The sequence below is a fragment of the Malus domestica genome, chromosome 16 (assembly GCF_042453785.1).
Source record: "Malus domestica chromosome 16, GDT2T_hap1".
NCBI lineage: Eukaryota > Viridiplantae > Streptophyta > Magnoliopsida > Rosales > Rosaceae > Malus > Malus domestica.
Window position 1 is genome coordinate 22,280,039 of NC_091676.1, and position 23,036 is coordinate 22,303,074.

Here is a 23,036-nt window from a genome sequence, read left to right on the forward strand (position 1 = left end):
ATTGTTTTGTATGTAGTTTATAGTTGTTGTGAGTTTATGTATTTGTATGCAAACATTCTTTTATGGATGAACCCAAAAATGGTTTGCAATGTTCATATGAGCTTAGTTTCTTGTTTGAGAATTAGTTGGATTTCGCGAATAGATGCGAAAGCATGATTGCGGTCCAATTAATTCTTGAATTATCCCAAAAATTTTGGACAGTTTGAGAATGCACAGTTACATGTTGTATTTTGCGGTTCACGCATTAGAGTTTGAATGTGGGAAATTTGGTAGCATCTCTTTGCGTTCTTCGGGTGCATCGTACTTTTTTGTATCTACGTTGTGCACTTGAAGAACTGCAAGGAGATATCTTCCAAAATTTTCTCACGATCGAACTCTAATGTGTTGGAACCGTAAATTACAGCAAGTAATTATGCATTCTCAAATGAGATAGGACCCATACCGAAGGCATAAGATGGCATGTCATAATTGAAGTTGTTGTAACCCTTGTAAATTTTTTATGTTTGCAGGTGATATGGACAAACAGTGGATACATAATCCTAATAGATGTGCTGATGATTATTTGGATGGAATAAATCAGTTCATTGATTTTGCAATTGCAAACAGCCGAGGTTCAACTCAAATTCGATGTCCTTGTAGAAAGTGTAACAACTCAATGATTGAATATTTTGAAACTATTCGATACCATTTAGTTAGAAATGGGATGATGGAGACCTATACTACGTGGAATCATCATGGAGAACAAATACAACACGCTTCATCCTCACACATTACCCGAGCATTGGAGACAGTTGAATCTATTGTGGGCCCAAATGAACAAATTATGGACATTATCAATTATGCTTTTCCAAACGCTAGTTCGAATATGAATGAGGAAGTAGAAGATGATGTCCCTCCCACCTTGGACAGTTAAGCATTTGAAAAATATGAAAAACTATTAAAAAGTGCTAAGCAACAATTATACCCCGGTTGCGAAGGATTTTCGGTGCTCCTGACCATTGTTGAGTTAATGCATGTCAAAATAAGGTTTCGTATGTCGAACCAATGTTTTGATTACTTTATGGGGGTTTTCAAAAGGATGCTTCCAAATGACAAATGCCTACCCAAAGATCATAAAAGTGCAAAGAAGGTGCTGAGTGGTCTTGGATTGGGATATGAAAAAATTCACACATATAAAAATAATTGCATTTTGTTCTACAAAGAGAATAAAGTGTTGGATAAATGTCTTATATGTAATGAGTCGTGGTTTAAAATGACCTCTCAGAATACAACAACGAAGATTCCACAAACAGTTATGCGTTATCTCCCAATAAAGCCCAGGATGCAGCGATTGTATATGTCGAAGTACACTACAAGCGACATGAGGTGGTATAAGGACAGACGAGTGGATGACGATGTTATGAGACATCCTGCAAATAAAGAGGCCTGGAAAGAGTTTGATTAGTTGTACCCTGATTTTGCATGTGAGCCCCGAAACGTTAGATTGGGACTTGTGACAAACTGGTTTAATCCGTTCAGGGTTCTAAACCAAAACCACAGCACTTGGCCAATCTTCACAATTCCGTATAATTTGCCACCTTGGAAGTGCATGAAAAAAAGAACATATGATGATGACATTGCTTATAACCGAAGATCCGAGCACGTCTATTGATGTTTATTTACAACTCGTTAGTCGATAAACAAAAAGAATTATGGGAAAACGGTGTTCCCACATACGATAAATCTACTGGGAAAATGTTCACTTTGAAAGAAGCAGTGATGTGGACTATAAACGATTTTCATGTGTACGCTATGTTGTCTGGGTAGTGCACTAAGGGTTATTACACATGCCTAGTTTGCAAAAAGAACACAACGTCTAGTTGGCACACGGGAAAAGATTATTACCTAGGACATTGTAGTTGGTTATCGTGGGACCACGAGTGGCGTCAGAATGAGACAACCTTCTTCAATGGCACAGAGCTTTGGCCAAGACTTAGAGAATGGTCCAGAGATGAAATTTTGGCTTAGGTGAATTGTTTGGATTTTGCTCTGTTGGGCAAATCTGTAAATAGGACAAAACCAGACACACATTTGAACTGGACACACAAGGCGAGGTTGTTCAAGCTCCCATACTAGTCCAAATTAAAATTTAGACACAACATTGATGTAATGCATGTTAAGAAAAATATATTGATACACTGGTCGGAACTATAATAGACATCGAGGGAAAAACAAAGGACACAATAAAAGCTTGGATCGATATGGAAAAAATGGGCATTAGGCTACATTTTTGGATGACGAGGGACGGAGACATAGCCAGAAAGAAGCTTGCATCATTTTTTGTGAAACCGGATAAGAGGAAAGAGTTTTTGCAGTTTCTATCTTCTGTACAATTTCTGGATGGGTATGCTTCAAACATCAGCCGTTGCACAAATGTGGATGGAGGCAAATTTTCAGGCCTCAAAAGTCATGATTGTCATGTGATACTTCAATGCCTTCTCCCAGTGTGAATTCGACACCGTTTGCCTAAAGATGTGGTGAAGCCAATTATGTTGTTGGCAAGATATTTTTCTCAATTAACTGTAAGATCTTTGCGCAAGTCCAATGTTAAATAGTTGTGCGATGATATTATTAAAGTGCTATGCAAGTTTGAACAAATATTTCCTCCAACTTTCTTCACAAGCATGATCCACGTCATGATTCACTTGCCGGATGAGGCACTTCTAGCCGGACCCATCAACTATCAATGGATGTATCCGATAGAAAGGTATTTAATCGCCATAAATACTCTATTCGTGATATATGTACAATTTGACTAATTTTACACGTTATTTTGTTTATTGATGCAGACTACGGGGTGAATGAAAAAAGAATGTATGAATAGGGCAAAGCTTGAAGGATTAATCATGGAGGCATGGGTCGCATTTGAGTCGCTTACATTTTGTGCAATGTACCTACAAGACGTTGAGACTACGTTCAATCGACAGCAACACAATAATGACGGTGGTGTGAGAAGTGAAATTTTTTTGTTTTTGCCCAAATTGCACGACCCTTTGGCTAACCAATCAAAAGGGAGTCGTTTAACAAAATGGACATGGAGGTAGCGTATTGGTTTGTACTTAACAATTGTGACTAGACAATTACCTACCTAGATGAGAATGAATAGTTGATGAAGTGGGAACATCCTACACATTTATATGCCAAGAAGCACCGTGAATTGTTTCCTCTTTAGTTTTGTGAAAATGTAAGTTGTTCGTGTTTTGGGTTATTTGCATAATTGTAAATGGTAAACTAACATGTCAACTTTTTATCATTAATTTAGGTGAAGAAATTGAAGGACATGAATTCTCCCGCTTACACTGAAGAGTTGTACAACTTGGCTATTGGGTCCCTAAGCGCATAATTGTATTATGCAGAATAACATCACGAAATTACTCTCATTTGTGAAGTTCTTTGTGTTTACCACCACATAGTATTCATAAGTTTCTCATTACCTGAACACACTAGGATTAGATTTATTTCCATTGCCATTCCCCAATTCATGACTTTTGTCTTTCCAAGTACGAAAGCATGCCATAAAAAACATGTAAAGAGTTATAGCACAGATACGCATGTATGCTACGCTTTATTGATTTGAAGATGCCCAAAATCAACCATTTATGAACAATATACACAGCCTTGAATCAAAAGTCCAATTACAATCCCACGCTGCGCACACACACATATATTCATCCCTACCTTCAACCAGAATAAGTACATGCTTGCCTTCTTCCATCATTCATCGATTCCTTGCAAGTTGCATTGTCCTGCAAACTGTTTTTTCAATACAGGGTTTATTAACTACACGCTTCCTTGTTCTAGAAGAGCTCACCAGTTCAATTGACCGACAAGGCGAACCTTTTCTGAGGTTAAATGTAGTGTTTCCTGGCATCTGCATGTTCTATCCTTTTAACTTTTCTTTTTCATGTTTATCATATAGGTTTGCATAAGGCATGTAAATAGGTTATACATATAGGCATGTGGGATACTGTAGATGTTCTTATTGTGCATGAATATATTTTTCATAAGGCATGTGGGAAACTGATGCTTGTGGTCGTGGTAAGTTTTGCATAAGGCATGTAAATAGGGTATACGTATAGGTTTGCACATTTAATATTTAGGCATGTGGGATACTATAGATGTTTCTATTGTGCCTGAATATATATTTTGTGCGTGCATGGGTAATTTGATAATTCGATTCCTTCTTTAATGGGATTAATGAATATAAAGATATATCTTATTTTGCTTCAAGATTAGGATATTTTTTTAGTATATCCAAACTAGATTAAACTAGTGGAATGTAACTTTTTTATTTATTGTTTTTGTAGATGTCGAACTTAATTTCAAACAGGGAGGCTAGTAGGGCCAAACAGACACCTTCTCCAGCAAGTAGTGTTGCTGCCACCTTCCCACCTGATATGGGCACGACAGGTGTCCCTCCGGTTACGCCTTTGGGTCCAACGGTGTCTACGGCTCCTGCGTCATCAACTTCTTAGGTGACACATCCTATCCTAAGCGCCCGATGGACTCATCGATGGCCCCGAAGTTCTAAGAAGGTTGAGCAGTCTGGTGAGGCTTCCTCTGTCCATAGAGAAGGGTCCCAGCCAGGTAATACATCTTTCTCATAGTATAATTGAAATTTTGAAAGTTTTTTTTTGGTTGTTGTGAAAATCAAACTTTTAAATTACTTGGTTTTCGGGTAGCTTCATAAAAAGTCATTAGTTATAAAATACTATCAAGGAGGATGCTGAAATCTATTGGTGGATGACAAAAGAAGATCCTATCCCCAATCTTCTTTACAAAAAGTTGGTTGATACATTCTTTGGTTACACTCTTAAAAAGTTATCTTTCTTATTCTTTTATTTTCTCATTAGTGAAAATCTTTAGAATATTTTTCAAGTTATGAATATGGTGTGTTAAAATTTCAAACATACGAGACTACTCACATCAATATTGTTCTCAACGTAATTAATTACATGTGCAATGCAATATGTGTGTAGTTTCTTCACATATTCACAGCCAATGATTCAATTAGAAGTGAAAACACTTGATACAAATTGTAACTTTTGTTTTAAAGTCCCCAATTGGTATAAAATGTTTAAATTGTTGGGTGGATGTGTTGTTTTTATTGTTATATTGTCTGCAGGCTTTAGGAAATGTTATAGTTTTAGAGGAGGTTCTACCAAATTTTTGGTAGAAAATAGAATTCGTCTAATGTTTACTTTGTTTATTTGGTAGTTCAAAAACAAAACAAAACAAAACCAGGGCCCATACAGACTTCTGAAGATGTCACAGACCACTCACACCACGATCAAGAAGATCACCATTACGTGGGATTCTCGACAATGTGCGGCTGCAACAAAAGAGCAACATAGTGAGTTAGCCAGAGACATTGGTTCAGTTGTCAGAAATCATTGCCCCCTCATATGGGAGTCATGGAAAACTGTCCCACCTGAAATCAAGGAAGTCGTTCTTCATGAATTATCGATAAGTATTTGCAACCTCAAATACTAAACTTTTATTAAAGTATACAAATATTATAAATTTTAACTACTTTTTAATTGTTGAGTTTTGTAGCATCACTATGAGCTCATGAACCTCGATGCCAATCAAAACCAGTACATCATCGACCTTTGCGCCAGTAGGTTCACTCAATGGAAGAGTGACCTCCACAAGCATTATGAGAAATATGATGGTCTGGAGGTTGCTCTAGTAGTTAGGTGCCCTATAGAGTTGGTGGATCATCGGGATGAATAGGAGTGGCTCTGCGACCATTTTCAAGACGAGAAATACCTAGTAAGTATAATATATATTTCAATAATATTTAATCAAAATTTTTATATTTTTAAATAATATTTTTCATTTTTTCATTAATTTGTTATAAATATCTAAACTAATACGTTTTTTTAATTTGTCAAAGAAGAAACTTCTTCACCGCTCCGGCTCACAACGCTTCTCTTATAGGTTGGAAAAGCGACATAAGGTAATCGTATATTTATTTTAAGTTTTCATTCTTTTTACTCTCTATTACACAATTTGTAATCTATGTGTTAATATTATTATTTTTTATTCAGGGAGGGTCAAATTTGTCTGAGATTGACTTGTTCAAGGAGGTGTACGTTCGGCCCAGGGATGAGCTAACGGAGCAACTTCATGTAAGTTATTCCAATTTTTTAATATTCAATTAGTATTAATATTAATTACATGTATATTAAATTTAATTTGTTTATTTCATTTTTCTAGTCCACCATGGTGGAGAAGGGCCAGATCGTTTTGGAGGAGATGGCTTCCCAACTTCCCCTAGAGACCCCGATTGATGAGGTGTTTTCCCCTAAGGATGCCTATCACAGCCCGTCCCAAATTAAAGTTATCGATAAAATGAATTGACAAAATTGCCCTTGAACGGTTGGTGGTGGTGTGTGTAAATGGGCTAAGGTTTGGACTTAATCAAATTTTAAGTTTTAGTTGTTTGGTTGGTGACCCAATTTGGACCACACACACACAAAAGTACCTTTCTCTCTCTTCTCTCCCATGCTCTCTCCCTCAGACTCACTCTCTCTCCTCTTCTCCCGTACGGATTAACAACAAACTAGTCGGAAGTTTGCAGATCGACGGTTTAAAGGACACCATTGTGTTCCTGAGGTTCATACAAGTTGAATGATACCATTTTTAGGTAAGAACTTCTTCGAAAACTCGTGAAAACCCTAACCTGATTTATGTCACTATTCATGCAATCGTAAAATCATGTGTTTTTTGGGGGATTTCAAGCTTACAAGTAGCTTAAGAAGGTCCTCATGAGGCTCGAAGTGGTTCGTTGGAAGAATTTGGATGTCTGATTATCGAGAACGACGGGTTTTAAGATTTGCCGAAATATTGAGGCTTTTTCTGGCGGGTTTCTAGGGTTTCAGGGCTCGACTCAGGTATTGTTTTGTTCGTCTTGGTGAGATCTTCAATTTGGTTCAAGTTTCATGGAATTTGGTTAAGAAATGAAGAAGATATAAGGTTTTGAAATAAATTACAGAAACTGGAGAAGTCACCGGCGTCCGGCGACTCGTCAAAGAATACAAGGCCATATTCCATTAGTTTTGATGGAATATGCTAACGGCGTTAGATGAAGCTGTTAATAATTGACGGTATATGCTTGCTTTTGGGATGGAATATTCCTGACAGCATTAACTGCTGCCGTCAGTGTGCCTAGCATGTGCCCGCGCGTGGGCGGCGAGTCTGGCCATGCCTTGGTCGGCGTGTGGGTGGTCGGAAAAATTTTCTAAAAATATGGGGATGTACGTGAGGTTGTGTAGATCACATTGGTATATTCAAACATCCCATTTGAGCAATGTATGAGAAGTTATTAGCTAGTATTGGTTATGTGCTTTAAATTAACGTTTTTATAGTTGTTACGCATATAGGCGAGACTTATCCCGAGGACGAGCGCAGTCAAGGGCGACTCAGGGGCTACGACCCTTCGACATACCAGTGAGTGGGCTTTTGGTTTTCAGTATATACTCATATACTTAATATTTTCCCAGAAAATGCGTTTAAATGAAAGTATGCCTTGAAATGTCATGCATATAAATTTATGTTCAGTATATGTATTAGTAAATGATGCATAATATATAATTGTGGTGTTGTGGACGCTCAGGTAAGCCCAGGTGAGTTTATGAATTGTGAATATGAATAACAGTTGTGATTAATTGAGAAGCATAGAGCTCATAAACCTGCATCCCGGTGTTAGTGATTAGCTAGAGATATGGCACATGCCTGTATGTAATGTCACCTCCCGCACCATAGGCTCACATTGGATCCAAGTTAGGTGCATAGTTTTGTCATACAGACCATTATAAGTGGTTCCAACTCGTAGTTGACTAGCGATTTATCGCACAACTATCAAGAGAGAGTAGCACTAAGCATAACTATATTACACCTAGTCCTATTGTACATATCATTACAGTGGTTCCGACTCGTGTGCAATGTAGTGCCGTTTAGGTCATTTGCAGTGACTCCGGCTAGATTGTCTAATGAGCTATGAATTCAGTCAGCCGTATAGACTTCTGCAGAGGTTGGAGTCCCACTGCCGTTAGCACCCTTTTTAGTACTCATTAAGCTAATTCCTCATTGTTTTCACACATTAAGCTCAGGAATACATTTATTTGCTAATATGATGGCCGGTCATAGTTCAGTAAAGATTTTAAATGGGTTCGCTTGGACTATGCTATGTATGAATGATCTTTTATTTTTTTTATAGGAGATCCTGGTCCTTTATTTATAGTTCTTGCATTAACCGGTCCGGAATTAGGTGTAGCTATATCACAAGCTCATGTTTCTACGATCTCAATCTGTATTTACTTGAATGACCGATTTCACTTTGTATAAAAGTCGAGAACGAGAGAATGTGGTTATAGATTCGGATAAATCAATTCTAAAAAGAGTATCTACTTTTTTCCAATCGTATCAAAATAATGAGAAAGTTCTCTATCCTCTCGGGAAGAACTAAAACAATTATTTGAAAAAATGAAGATTGTCCGAATGCTTTCATTAATATACCACCAAGCGTACCAATAATAAATTCATCAGCAAGTTCATATCTTGGCATGGCATACTTATGATTATGAATATGTGTAGCATGATTTGAATAGATATATATAGATATATGTATATGTTTATATTCTATTTCTGGGAAAAAGTATACATGTTTTACTGCGAGGGGTTAGAGTATTTTGAAAGTTAAATGTGTTCTTAAAACCTTTGTTTTTGCCCACTCACACTTTTTGTTTTACGCCCCTCCAGGTTTTAGGTAGGCTGCTGTTGGTGACGTACAAGGATTCAGGCGGTTATGACATATTAACCTAATTGTAGGACATCTTATGGTATTGTATAACTAGTACTTGTCCTATTGGACTGCACCTAGACTTTCTATGCTCTGATTAGTGTATTTCACTTGTATCGCACTCCTAGCACTTCCTACTTATTAGTGCACATTAGTAGCTTTCGGTTTTTATTTAGTCGTATATTTCTTATCTTTATTGCTTCCGCACTGTGCACATGGCTACGTCACCCTCACGTGACGGCCAGTGATGAGTAGATTTTATATTATCTATTTTACCCTAATCTTAGTATATTTGGTTAATATTTTGGAAGAATTTTGATACTTTGAATTGTATTTTCAATATAGGACTTTCGACTTCCTCTAGAGCAAAACAGGAACAAATAGGCGAATTTTGGAGTAATTCCAGTTGGAGGTTGTTCCTGAGTCACTTAGCTTGATCATATCAAAATTTGGGATTTTTCCACCAAGCGGTTAGTTTCTGGCGATAAAATAAAGGAGCGATGCGCGGTGCTGGAAAATGACGTTTCTGAGCTTAAATTGCGTTTTTGGAGCCCAAGATGACCTCGGATGGGTTCGTGGCCTTCTGGAGAAGTGTTCAGAATATTCCAAACATTAAATCCAGCTATATTGGGCCAGTTTTGGAGCAGCTTATGGGTCCAAAACGTGGCTGTTCAGATTTTAGGAGAATTTTACCATTTAATTTAGGGTTATGTTTCCTATTTTATTTGATAATTATTTTTAGTTTCCTAGTGGGAATAAATGACCTGTTTTTTAGGGTTTGTGTGGGGGGCTTAGCAGATTTATTACTTGGCCGTCTACAATTTTTCTCTACGCTTTATTTTATGCAATTTTGGAGACAGAGAAAATTGCTAGGGTTTTTTGAGATTTTCTACTTAAAGGTGCTTTCAATCATTTTCTTAATAATATTTTCTATGATTTTATTATGAATATGCGTAAATAATTCCTTTTGCTAGGGCGAAACCTTGAGCCTTAACATGAATATGTGATTTTTATTTAATTGCTTATGATTGATTGCATGCATACTTTGAATTGATAATCACTGGGATAAAAACTATCTAATTGTCTTAATGCCTAATCACCATTAGGATCTTTAGAAAAGTAATTTGATGTAATTTTGGTCGGAATGTTCCCTGAAATTGACGTTGGCTTCTTGTGATTAATAATTGTAATTTCACTTAGGATGAACACCACGTCTTAAGGATTGCATGATTTTTCAAAGGGTTTTCATAAAGCATAATGGCTCTTTCATGTTCAGATTTGATCCGAACTTCTGGACGGGTTGGAAGTTTGATATACATTCTATGTTGAAGGTTCCAAGTAGAATATAAACTAGGAAAACTTAGCATTCATAGTGGCATGTGTAGATCATAAGTAATTGGTAACAGTTCATAGGATTGCTAAGTGATGGTGGAACCCTAGTGCTTTCTTAATTTGATTTATCCCAAAACTGTTTTCTTTTCCCTCTAATTTTAATATTGCAGATTGTCTTATTTTTATTAGTTAAATTCGTTTTATTAAATTAGGCCATAAAAATCAATCATCTCAAGTTCTACTTTACAATCATTAATTGGAATTTGGTTTGTTTCAAATTATTTAATAATCCATGTGGAAAACGACCTTGCGAGATCCGTTTATACTACAACAACCTTTTGATTCTTGCAAGTATAATAGGAGTTTTTAGCCTGTTCACATATGTAGTAAAATCTCTATCAGCCAGCATGCCTCGATCTCGGTCGGGTTGTGTCAATGCCGGTTTTCAGATCATGACGGACACACTCAATCAGACCCTCTGTCGTAGGCATGGGAATGTTCACCGGAGGCTTGTGAAAGCCCGCCTTCGGGACTCATCTGCCTCATCCTCTAGGCAGAGAACAAAAGAGGTCGAATTGCTGACATCTGAAGTGTCGGAGCTCATATTGCCGCCCAGTAGTCTCAGCTTGCAACCCAAAGCAGTTTGATGAATCAAATTCGTCTTGCTCTTCAAATCTCTGGCATTTAGTTCCTCCACATTGAACCACCTCTAGCAATGACCCCCTTGCCCCCCGCCAAAGCAGCTACGACCTCCCTGCCACAGTAGGTACGACCTCCCAGCCCCTTAACACAGCGGCAACACTACCAGCAAGCGATTATGACGTGGATGACTACATATTCTAGTTTTTTTTACTTGTTTTCAAATTCTAAAATATTTCTTTCCGTTGTATGTACATTTTCAATAAGTTTTTAATTCAATATTCTTCTTTACATTTTCTATTTTTAATTTCATTAAATTAATTTATACATAAAACAATATTATCAACATTAAAAGGAAAAAATAAATAAATATTATTTTAAAAAAATAATTTTAAAATCTTACTACGACGGCCTTATGTCCGTCACGCAAGGGTTTGGGGATCGAACCACAATTTCATCGCTTGAAGTATCACGCACAACGAACACTCATTCGTCGCTCTTCATTTCGTGCAACGACATTTGTCGCACAACATTCATTTCGCACAACAATGCACTTTCCTCCGTTGCGCAATGTCTGATGTCACGAGCTTTGCGCGACGTCTTCTTCGCCACCCAATGTTTCCGGCAACCGTATTTTCCTTTGCGCAATGATTGTCCCTTCGTCGCCCAAACAGTTATGCTTAGTAGTTATTCAAAGAGGTTTCGTGGCTGTGTTTTTCGTGTTTGCCGGGTTTTTGTTTATTAATTTGCAACAAGTTCAAGTCTTTACTGATTTCAGATGATATGTGATTGTTTAGGTTAAGTGGGGAGAGGTATGTGGTGATGGAAGTGATGAAGATTGCTCTGTACCAGGAAAGGATGTGACCTATGACATCCTTTTGACTTGACTTTTGTGCCAAGATTGAAAGTTGATGCCATCCTGCTGTCACGAACAATAAAGGTGCCAAATTTTACATTTTCTGTTATCCTTTTCTTTGATATGCTTTCTTGGGGAAATATTCACATTTCCTTGAACATTATCCTGATGCATCAATTTTTTTTCTGTTACAGATATGGAACTGTTCTCGTGATGAAGGTACTACAAATGTGTCCATCTTTGCATTAAATCACCGGATTTAATGGTCAAATTATTAATTCAAACATTTGTTAACTGTTTGATCTGTTTTTGGATTGTTGTGTGCTATGGAATTGTGTAATATGTTGGCTGCGGGTCTGCTGTCCCCTATACGATGTCTCACTCGTGTCTCCTTCTTCATTTTTTTGACATGTGTTTACCACCGAATCTGAACTTAACTCTGTTAACTTTTAATGAATTAAAAATTAAAATAACAAAAATAAAAAAATACACAAAAACAAAGAAACAAGCCACCACCGAAGTCCCACCCAGCAACCTCTGATTTTGCTGCAGAAGCAAGATGAAGGCTAGGGCTCAGCTGTTCTTCCCTGTCCTTAGAATTCCAAAATCCAAATAGAAAGCAACATCATTAAAAAAACGGATAATTAGGCTCCGGTCCTTAATTTTTGATATTCTTTGATTAAAATCCTGTTATTTTTTACTTTTTGATCAAGGTCCTTGAAGTTTGTACACATCAGCATTTTATTATCAACATATTTCCATGTCAGCATTTTTTTTATTATTGAAATAGTTAATTATTGCATTTTTTTTATTTGAGGCTGCGTTTTTATTCCACGGCTGTTAATGCCTCAAACGCCTCCTATGCCAAACTAAATTGACGCATCCATTCCATCAACTAATCCCGCTCACTTGATTTCTTCCCTTTTTGATTTTCGTAACTGCAAATTCCACAATAATCTGACTAAGTTTTTCAAATCCATCATTATTAACTTTGTTATGATGCTTCAAATTCAAGTTTGGCCAAGATTTGAATCGAAGTCATACTTTATCCGTGAGCATTCGAGCAAGCGCAGTTTTTTGCAGAGTAATTTGAAGAATCAACGACAATTCCGAGCTAAAATTCGAGGTTTTTTTTTTTTTTTCATTTTTTGAATTTGCACCCATAGTTCATTTATACTGATTTGTCCGCAACGATGGATTTTTGGTGTTATAATTTTCGTACCCATATTTACAAGTAGTGTAGTATCGTTTTCACAATTGGTTTTGCATATGTTTGGGCATGTATTGGGGAACTGCAATGAGTTCATCATGTATCTTGTGGGTTTGCAGTGTTTTTCTGGTGCATACCAAGTGTTTGTCGAAATGTTTGAATGAGAATTTCCTATAAGAAAGTTTTGTATGCATGGAACTGTTTATAAAAATTCTTGAATAAGTTTTTTTCTCTATTGTGGTGTGCATGGTTACAATTCAATTGCACTGTATACATTTTTTTAACAATGGTTCATGTGTTGATGTGTTGCAAACTACTGGAGTTGTAGAAGTATAGGAAGGGGTACAACACAAAAACAGAGCAGATAAGTCAAGGGAGAACCAGCTAAGGCCGAGTGTTTTTGCCATCTATTTTTCTGTTTGACATATACCATATTTGTTTTTTTTTTGGGGGGGGGGGTACAAACAGCAAATAATAATTGGACATGGTTTAATTCATCTTTCTTGTTTTCCTTTTGGAAATGTATTGCACTTTTCATGTCAAGCTAGAATGCTTTGGGTTAATGTTGTATTCACTTTCTTTTATCTTTTCAGATGGAAGGTGCTATAGTGGGGAGATGCACTCATCAGGGTACCACTATATCTATCCCAATTTTTTACCACACTACATTCTCTGAAGTGTACAATGAGGTTTGCTCAAGGCTTAGTAATTTGACTCATGGTTTATTCGACCTTACATATGTTTTACCTGGATATTCTACTTGTCTATTGCAATCTGATATGGACGTGCGAATGTTGTATATGTCGGTTGTCAACGAGAAATATTATTGTGTTGATATAGTTATCAACCAAAAGTCGTGCTGTGACAATGATCGTGTCAGCCGAAATACCCCTGCTTCACAAACATTTATAATTGAAGGAAATATTCACAGTGATGGGAATGAGTATTTAGGGAAATATGCAACACCGGGAGGCAAGGTATATATGTCAAACTCTTGGAAGACCTACATTAATCATGTAAATCAAGGATTTGAAGGCGGAGTGGAAGAATTCAGAGACAAACTTTGTAAGTATGCAGTTGAAATGGGATTCACATTTGTGTATGTGAAGAACGACAGGGAAAGAGTTACAGCGGTATGTAATAAGAAATATTCTGAAGGTTGTCAGTGGCGTGTGCATGCATCAGTATGTCATGTACCCCATACCACCTAGTTTGTACCCCTGCTAACAATGAATTCAACACTACAAATAATAAATTGTACCCCATACCACCTAGTTTGTACCCCTGCTTGTTAATGTCAGTACAACAAATTCATACTCCCACCATTAAGAATGTACCCCTGCACTGACACCATATACATTGAGAATATACCTACACTAACTTCAGAATCCCATCGTTTATCAAAATTTTCAAGTTGGTGTAAGGGCCATACAATCATATCCCATCGTTGAGTTTGTACCCTGCTAACAATGAATTCAACACTACAAATAATAAATTGTACCCAATACCACCTAGTTTGTACCCCTGCTTGTTAATGTCAGTACAACAAATTTATACTCCCAACATTGAGAATGTACCCCTGCATACAACAAATTCATACTCCCATACAACAAATTCATACTCCCATACCACCTAGTTTGTACCCCTGCTTGTTAACGTTATTACACAGCCCCTCACACAATGCTAACTCCAACTCTATAAATATTGAATTGTACCTCATGCCACCTAGTTTGTACCCATGCTTGTCAATGTTACTACAAAAAAAATTCATACTCCCAACATTGAGAACATATCCACGCCATCTACTGCCCCCAACTAAACAAATATTGCATTGTACCCCCTGCCAACTAGTTTGTATCCTTGCCTACAGTTCTGCAACTCTCAAAATATGGGCTCAAAAACTTTTCAAGCATTTTTATAAACACTTGCTATGCATGGAAAATTTTCATATGCAAAAATTCTCATTCAAACATTTCAACAAACACTTGGTATACACCAGAAAAAACACTGCAAAACCATAAGGTACATGCTGAAATCATTGAAGTTCCCAAATACGTGACCAACAAAATCATAAAAGAATAATTAATATATACAAAATCAATTGTGAACGATACTACGTTCTCGTAAATATGGTACAAAGATTATAACATCAATCAGTATGGGTGTAATTTCAAAAAATGGAACAATACCTCGAATTTTAGCTCGTCAGCGTCGTTGGGTCTGCAAGTCCCCCTGCAAAATTTTGCGCTCGTTCGAATGCTCGCGGGAAAAAATATGATTTTGACTCAAATCTTGCCGAAAATTGAATTTGAGGATTCATATCAAAGATAATAATGATGAATTTGCAGTTACGAAAATCAGAAACTGAAGAAAATAGCGTCATTATTTGGTGCAACGGATGCGTGAATTCAGTTCAGCAAGCAAAAGAGGCGTTGGAGGCGTTAGAGGAGTAAAAGTCGTGAAATAAAAACACAGCGGGGATAAAAAAAATACAATAATTAACTATTTTAGTAAAATAACAAGAAGGATGACATGGAAATATATTAACAGTAAAAATGCTGATGTGGATAATTATAGGGACTTTGATCAAAAAATAAAAAACAACAGGATTTCAGTCAAAGATCTCTACCAACTAAGGACCGGAAACAAATTGTCCCTTAAAAAAAATCCACATTGTCAACTACAACAAATTTAATTTGAAAGCAACAAAAGAAAACGAAAAATCCAAATTATCATCTGACAGAAAACCCTAGGGCGTTTGCAGGAGGATAGATTTTTACCTCCAATCGAGCAATGGTAAAAATGGCGTTTACAGGAGGAAAGATTTGAGACTCGACCGTCGTGGACTTGAAACCTGGTACAGGCAATGTCGAGGAGATAGAAACTTCTTTTTGAACGACTTCACTCAAAGTTGTTTGGGAGCATATGCTCCTATCAACTTTACACAGGACACACAAAAGAAGTACTTTGATCCTATTGGATGGGGGAGGGTGAAGAAGCTAGGACAGAAAGGTAGAGTTCAAGAGAGTAGAATGCGTTTAGGAACGTGGAATATAGGAACCTTAACAGGAAAATCTATGGAAGTAGTGGAAGTTATGGTGAGGAGAAGGATAAATATTATGTGCCTACAAGAAACAAAGTGGGTTGGTCTTAAGGCAAAGGATCTAGAAAATTCAGGGTTTAAACTTTGGTATTCGGGCACAAATAGAACGAGAAACGGTGTTGGCATCATCGTGGACAAGACCTTGACACAAGATGTTGTAGATGTCAAGAGGGTAGGAGATAGAATCATGGCAATCAAGATTGTAATAGGACAAGAACTCATCAATGTGATTAGTGCGTACGCACCTCAAGTAGGGTTGGATATGAGTTCGAAGGAGAAATTTTGGGAAGACCTTGGAGACTTGGTGCAAGGAATTGCCCAAACGGAGAAGTTATTTATATGAGGAGATTTAAATGGACACATGGGTAGGGAGACAGGCAACTATGGAGGTTTTCATGGTGGCCATGGTTTTGGGGAAAGAAACGAGGATGGGGAAGCTATCTTGGATTTTGCAATGGCATATGATCTCTTCTTAGCCAACACCTTCTTTAAGAAGAGAGAAGAACATGTGATCACCTACAAGAGTGGGTTGTCAAAAACACAAATAGATTTCCTTCTAATGAGGAAAGGGGATCGTATAACTTGTAAGGATTGCAAAGTTATACCGGGAGAGAGCTTGGCTAATCAACATCGCTTGTTGGTGATGGATGTACATATCAAAAGAGTGAGAAAAAAGAACAAGACTTGGAAGTGCCCAAGCACTAGATGGTGGAATCTAAAAGGAGAAAAACAAGCCATTTTCAAAGAGAAAGTAATCACCCAGTGTGGGTGGGATAGAGAGGGGGAAGCTAGCCAAATGTGGGATTCCATGGCTAGTTGTATCCGAAAAGTAGCAAAAAAGGTATTAGCAGAGTCCAAGGGCTTTGCCCCACACCAAAAGGAATCTTGGTGGTGGAATGAGGAGGTACAAACAAAGGTGAAGGCTAAGAAGGAATGTTGTAAAGCCTTATACAAGGACAGGACCGATGAAAATGGTGAAAGGTATAGAAGAGCGAAGCAAGAGGCGAAGAAAGCTGTGAGAGAAGCTAAATTAGCGACTTATGACGACATGTATAAGCGACTAGATACCAAAGAAGGAGAGTTGGATATCTATAAACTAGCTAGAGCAAGGGAAAAGAAGACAAGGGACCTAAACCAAGTGAGGTGCATCAAGGATGAGGATGGAAAGGTTCTTGCTACAGAAAATGCGGTCAAAGACAGATGGAGAGGTTATTTTCATAATCTTTTCAATGAAGGACATGAAAAGAGTACTTCTTTAGGGGAGTTGAGTAACTCAGAAGAGTGTAGAAACTACTCATTTGATCGTCGAATCAGGAAGGAAGAAGTGGTTGTAGCTTTGAAGAAGATGAAGCATAGAAAAGCAGTGGGCCCAGACGATATACCGATCGAAGTGTGGAAAGTCTTGGGAGAGACAGGTATAGCATGGCTCACTGACCTTTTCAATAGGATTTTGAAAACGAAGAAGATGCCAACTGAGTGGCGAAAGAGCACTTTAGTGCCTATCTACAAGAATAAGGGCGACGTACAAAATTGCATGAACTATAGGGGTATTAAGCTAATGAGTCATACAATGAAGCTCTGGGAGAGAGTCATTGAACATAGATTGAGGCAAGAGACACGGGTTTCGGACAACCAATTCGGGTTCATGCCAGGGCGCTCAACCATGGAGGCAATTTATCTCTTACGAAGATTGATGGAAAGATATGATAGGGTCCCAAGAGACATTCTTTGGAGGATTTTAGAGAAGAAAGAAGTACGAGTAGCATATATCCAAGCTATAAAGGATATGTATAAAGGAGCAAAGACTGTTGTAAGAACTCATGAAGGACAAACCGAAAGCTTTCCCATAACTGTAGGATTACATCAAGGCTCATCCTTAAGTCCTTACCTTTTTTGCGTTGGTAATGGATGAGTTAACAGGACATATTCAAGATGGTATTCCTTGGTGTATGCTTTTCGCAGACGATATAGTGTTGATAGATGAAACTCAGGAAAGGGTAAATGCGAAGCTTAACCTTTGGAGAAAAGTGTTGGAATCTAAAGGTCTTCGTCTAAGCCGATCAAAGACAGAATATATGGAGTGCAAGTTCAGTGCAAATGGAGGCCAAAATGAGTTAGGGGTAAGGATCGGAGATCAAGAAATACCAAAGAGCGATCGTTTTCGCTACTTAGGATCTATCTTGCAAAAGAACGGAGAATTAGATGAAGATCTCAACCATAGAATACAAGCTGGATGAATGAAGTGGAAGAGTGCATCCGGCGTGTTGTGTGACCGCTGTATGCCACTGAAGCTCAAGGGAAAATTTTATAGGACGGCAATAAGGCCGGCGATGCTGTATGGCACAGAATGTTGGGCGGTGAAGCATCAACACGTACACATAATGGGTGTAGCGGAGATGAGGATGCTTCGTTGGATGTGTGGGCACACGAGAAATGATAAGATTAGGAATGAAGATATCTGAGCTAAAGTAGGAGTAGCCGAAATTGTAGGAAAATTGAGAGAAAATCGGTTACGGTGGTTTGGACATGTGCAAAGAAGGCCTACTGACGCTCCGGTTAGAAGATGCGACTACGGGATAGAGGTTCAGGGTCGAATGGGTAGAGGAAGACCTAGGAAAACTTTGGACTAGACTCTAAGAAAAGACTTAGAGTATTTGGATCTAACGGAGGACATGACACAGGACTGAGCACAATGGCGTTCTAAGATTCATAATGCCGACCCCACTCAGTGAAGAAGACTTTGGTGTATTTAACACAATACTTTGAAATGAAGCAAAGCTTATTTATTGATAACTCCGATAAGTTACAAATATGTACATATACATGAGTCAAAATAAACAAATAAGAGGGAGCCTTCACAAAGGTTGCTTAGAAGAAGTCTCAGCAGTCGGTAGAGCCCCAGAAAGAGAAGGCACCGGAGGGGGATCATTCGGAGCCTCAGTACTGGACGGAACCCTAGAAGGAGGAGGCATCAAAGGTTGATCATTTGGAGCTTCATTACGAGGTACAACCCCAGAAGACGAAGGCAATAAATGCCTTTGGAACAAACCCACAAACCGCTGATGATCAAGTAAAACCTGACCATCAGATTCCTTCATCTGGTCAAGCTTCCTCTTCATGTTTGTAGCATAGTCATGTGCGAGCTGGTGCAACTGTTTATTCTCATGCTTGAGCCCTCTAATCTCCTGTTTGAGACTCATCACTTCAGCCGCCAATGATTCAACTTGGCGGGTTCGAGCAAATAGGCGCTGGGCCATATTAGACACTGAACCTACACACTGAACACTTAGAGCCAGAGAATCCTTAACAGCCAACTCATCAGACCGTTTGGAAAGTAGTCTGTTATCTTTGGGAGTGAGAAGGTTCCTGGCCACCACCGCAGTAGTCATATCATTCTTCATCACGGAATCCCCAACGGTAAGAGGACCAGTAGGGGATAAGAAGGATAGGCGCCATATGTTGTCTGGAGAAGGCGTGGTTGCCTCTTCAACAAAGTTCAAGTCAAAACGACGGTCGAATAGGCCAGACATTTTCAAAGGTGTTGAAGAGAGAAGAGGTCGGACAAATCAAGATCTTAGAAGTGCAAGAAGGGAGCTTCTACTGGTGAGGATTCAAGTGTGCTTTAGAACTTAATGCCAGCCTCTATAAAAATCTGCACTCAACGAAGCTTCAGAAATCGAAGAGGTGCCTGCCCAGAAATCGAAGAGGCGTTTGCTTTCTCAAAAGCTGGGCTGCTCAGAGACCACGAGGGCCGATCTCAGAAATCGAAGAAACGTTTGCTTTCTCAAAAGCTGGGCTGCTCAAAGAGCACGAAGGCCGATCTCAGAAATCGAAGAGGCACTTGCTTTCTCAAAAGCTGGGCTGCTCAGAGACCACGAGGGCCGATCTCAAAAATCGAAGAGGCACCTGTTTTTTTTCAGCCTTGTCAGCACCTGTCACATGCACACTCAGCTTTGCTGAAATTACGGGCATTATGTTAAAGATTTCTGGTGAAGTAGAAAGCACGTGAATCTTACTGTTCAATTATCCACTTTCCACACGCACCATCAGCTCATGGGTACCACAGATAACTTTGCTAAAGATCTCTGACAAAGTTTAGACACGTGAAGCTTACAGCTCCCACTACATCGCTATGACCAAGAAGGGTAAAAGAATAGCAAAGAAACAGCACTAACAAAGTTTAGACACATAACTTTTGAAGGTCTAGCTACCATATTATTACCCACAAGGGTAAAGGAACAACACCGTTGCTGGATAATTGGAAAGTCCCTGTGTGTCAACCTCTGTGCTCCGTGGCAAGGTAGACTAGCAAACATGCCCAACCTTTACTTACATTCGAGAAAACACTCCCACCAAGATTGTTTGCTCTAAAATCGAAGAGGCACCGTCCTCCGAATCTCGAGAGCCAGACTCCCAACATGATTACTTTCTCAAAAATCGAAAAGACACTGCTATCCAAATCTCGAGAGCCAGACTCCTAACAGGATTGCTCTCTCAAAAATCGAAGAGGCACTGTCCTCCGAATCTTGAGAGCCAGATCCCCGACAGGATTGCTTGTACGAAAACCGAAGAGGCACCGCTTTCTCAACTTCGAGAGCCAGATCTCCTTGGATAAAGCTTGTCTGTAATCTTCACACGCAACATCAGCTTTCCCGATACCACAGACCACTTTTTCAAAGTGCTTTGACACACGTGAAGCTGGCAGCTCACACTCCCGTGCTATGACCAAGCAAGGTAAAGGAATAACATTACTACTTGTTGTTAGGGAAACTCCTATATATGTCGACCTCCATCCTCAACAGACAGGCAGACCTACAAAAATGCTCAACCCTTCCTCATATCTGAGAGGGCACTCCCAACGAGGCCTCTCGAAATACTCAGCTTTCTTTCCCCCCGATAATACCTCTACAAACAAGCTACACTAAAGCAAGAATATCTGATATCATCAGGGTTAAAAGCAAGAGTGTCCCATATCATGCTTTTTCCCTGTCTTTTCCTTTGGCCTTGTTCTTACCTGCAAGACAAGGAGAAAGAGAGCAATCAGTCAGCACTTGGAATCAAGCTTCCAGTCAGGAACTGACTGCCTGGAACCCCTTACCTGATTACTTACCTGGCATTGCTCTCGAGTACTCATCTTCAACATCTTATGCTTCTAGGGAAGATACCACATCTGCCTGAGGAACGGATAGGGAAAGTGAGAAGGATACAAGGAAGCATGTGGAGACAAGCGTAACAGAACACGTGCCGATACATCCACTACTTTGTCAACAGCAAAAGTATCCCATATCAGCAGGGTCGAACGTACTCTAGATTTGATGGACTTGTTTTGACCCTCAAATTCTTCAGTCGGCCTTATACTCTGGAGGAAACCAGACAATTCTCCAGCCCAGTTCAAGAATAAGCCTGTGGAAAGTTACTTCTTCAAAAGCAAAAGTATCTCATATCATCTATTCTCCTTTTCTTCTCTTTATCCTTCATGCTGCCTGCAAGATAGGGAGAATAAGAACAATCAGTCGGAACTCGAAATTAAACTTCTGATCTGGGACTGATTGCTTACCTTGTCTGTCACATCTTTCAGCAGATCCCCTAGCTCGGCGACTTGGGGGACTCCCACTACATGGTTTGTATCGCGCTTGACCAAGCCTGAAACTACAAGTAAGCTTCAAGTGAAATTGATACATTACCTTGTGCATCTTCACCAGTTAAAGATACCACCCTTGGATAGAGGAAGAGTACTTCCAAAGAAGATGCCACATCTACCTATGAGACAGATAAGGCAAGTGAAGACGAGAGCTTGAACATATGTCATTTGTACTAAATCATTCACTTGTACTCACTAAAGGAGAGCTTGAACCTATGTACTTGCGTAAACCCTTCACAATTAATGAGAACTCCTCTACTCCATAGACGTAGCCAACCTGGGTGAACCACGTACATCTTGTGTTTGCTTTCCTATCTCTATCCATTTACATACTTATCCTCACTAATGACCAGAGCAATCTAGCGAAGATCACAAACTTAATACTTTCTGTTGTACCAAAGTCCTCACTGATTTTGTGCATCAACAATCCTTAAGTCATTACCTTTTTGCGTTGGTAATGGATGAGTTAACATGACATATTCAAGATGATATTCCTTGGTGTATGCTTTTCGCAAACGATATAGTGTTGATAGATGAAACTCATGAGGGGTAAATGCGAAGCTTAACCTTTGGAGAGAAGTGTTGGAATCTAAAGGTAATCGCCTAAGCTGATCAAACACATAATATATGGAGTGCAAGTTTAGTGCAAATGGAGGCCAAAATGAGTTAGGGGTGAGGATCGGAGATCAGGAAATACCAAAGAGCGACCGTTTTCGCTACCTAGGATCTATATCTTGCAAAAGAGCGGAGAATTAAATGGAGATCTCAACCATAGAATACAAGCTGGATGGATGAAGTGGAATAGTGCATCCGGCGTGTTGTGTGACCGTCGTAGGCCACTAAAGCTCAAGGGAAATTTTTATAGGACGACAATAAGGCCAGCGATGCTGTATGGCACAGAATGTTGGGCGGTGAAGCACCAACATGTACACAAAAGGGGTTTGGATATGTGCAAAGAAGCCTATTGACGCTCCGGTTCGAAGATGTGACTACGGGATAGAGGTTTCAGGGCCGAAGGGGTAGAGGAAGACCTAGGAAAACTTTGGAAGAGACCCTAAGAAAAGACTTAGAGTACATGGATCTAACGGAGGACATGACACAAAACCGAGCGCAATGGCGTTCTAGGATTCATATAGCCGACCCCACTTAGTGGGAAAAGGCTTTGTTGTTGTTGTTGTTGTATTAAATGTTAATAGAGTTAATTTGGTGTTAAGTGGTATGACAAGTGTCGAAAAAATAAAGAATAAGACATTAAGGAGACATCATTTTTGGAACAGCATATCTGTAGCCTAATATGTTCAATGTTGAGATGGCATTTATTAGAAACCCATGCTTTAACTGATAAATGCTTTGAGATTGCTGCTGAAACTTTACTTGCACTTTTTTTTTCTCCTGCCATATAGTTTTTCC

At 38.8% G+C, this 23,036-nt stretch overlaps 1 long non-coding RNA gene across 1 annotated transcript; it reads left to right on the forward strand.

Annotated features, from left to right (window-relative positions):
• Positions 1–12,216: 12,216 nt before the first annotated feature.
• On the forward strand, positions 12,217–14,163 carry LOC114822199 (uncharacterized). Its single transcript, XR_003770358.2, has 2 exons — positions 12,217–12,798; positions 13,476–14,163. It is a non-coding gene; the product is annotated as an uncharacterized lncRNA (long non-coding RNA).
• The last annotated feature ends 8,873 nt before the right edge of the window (positions 14,164–23,036 follow it).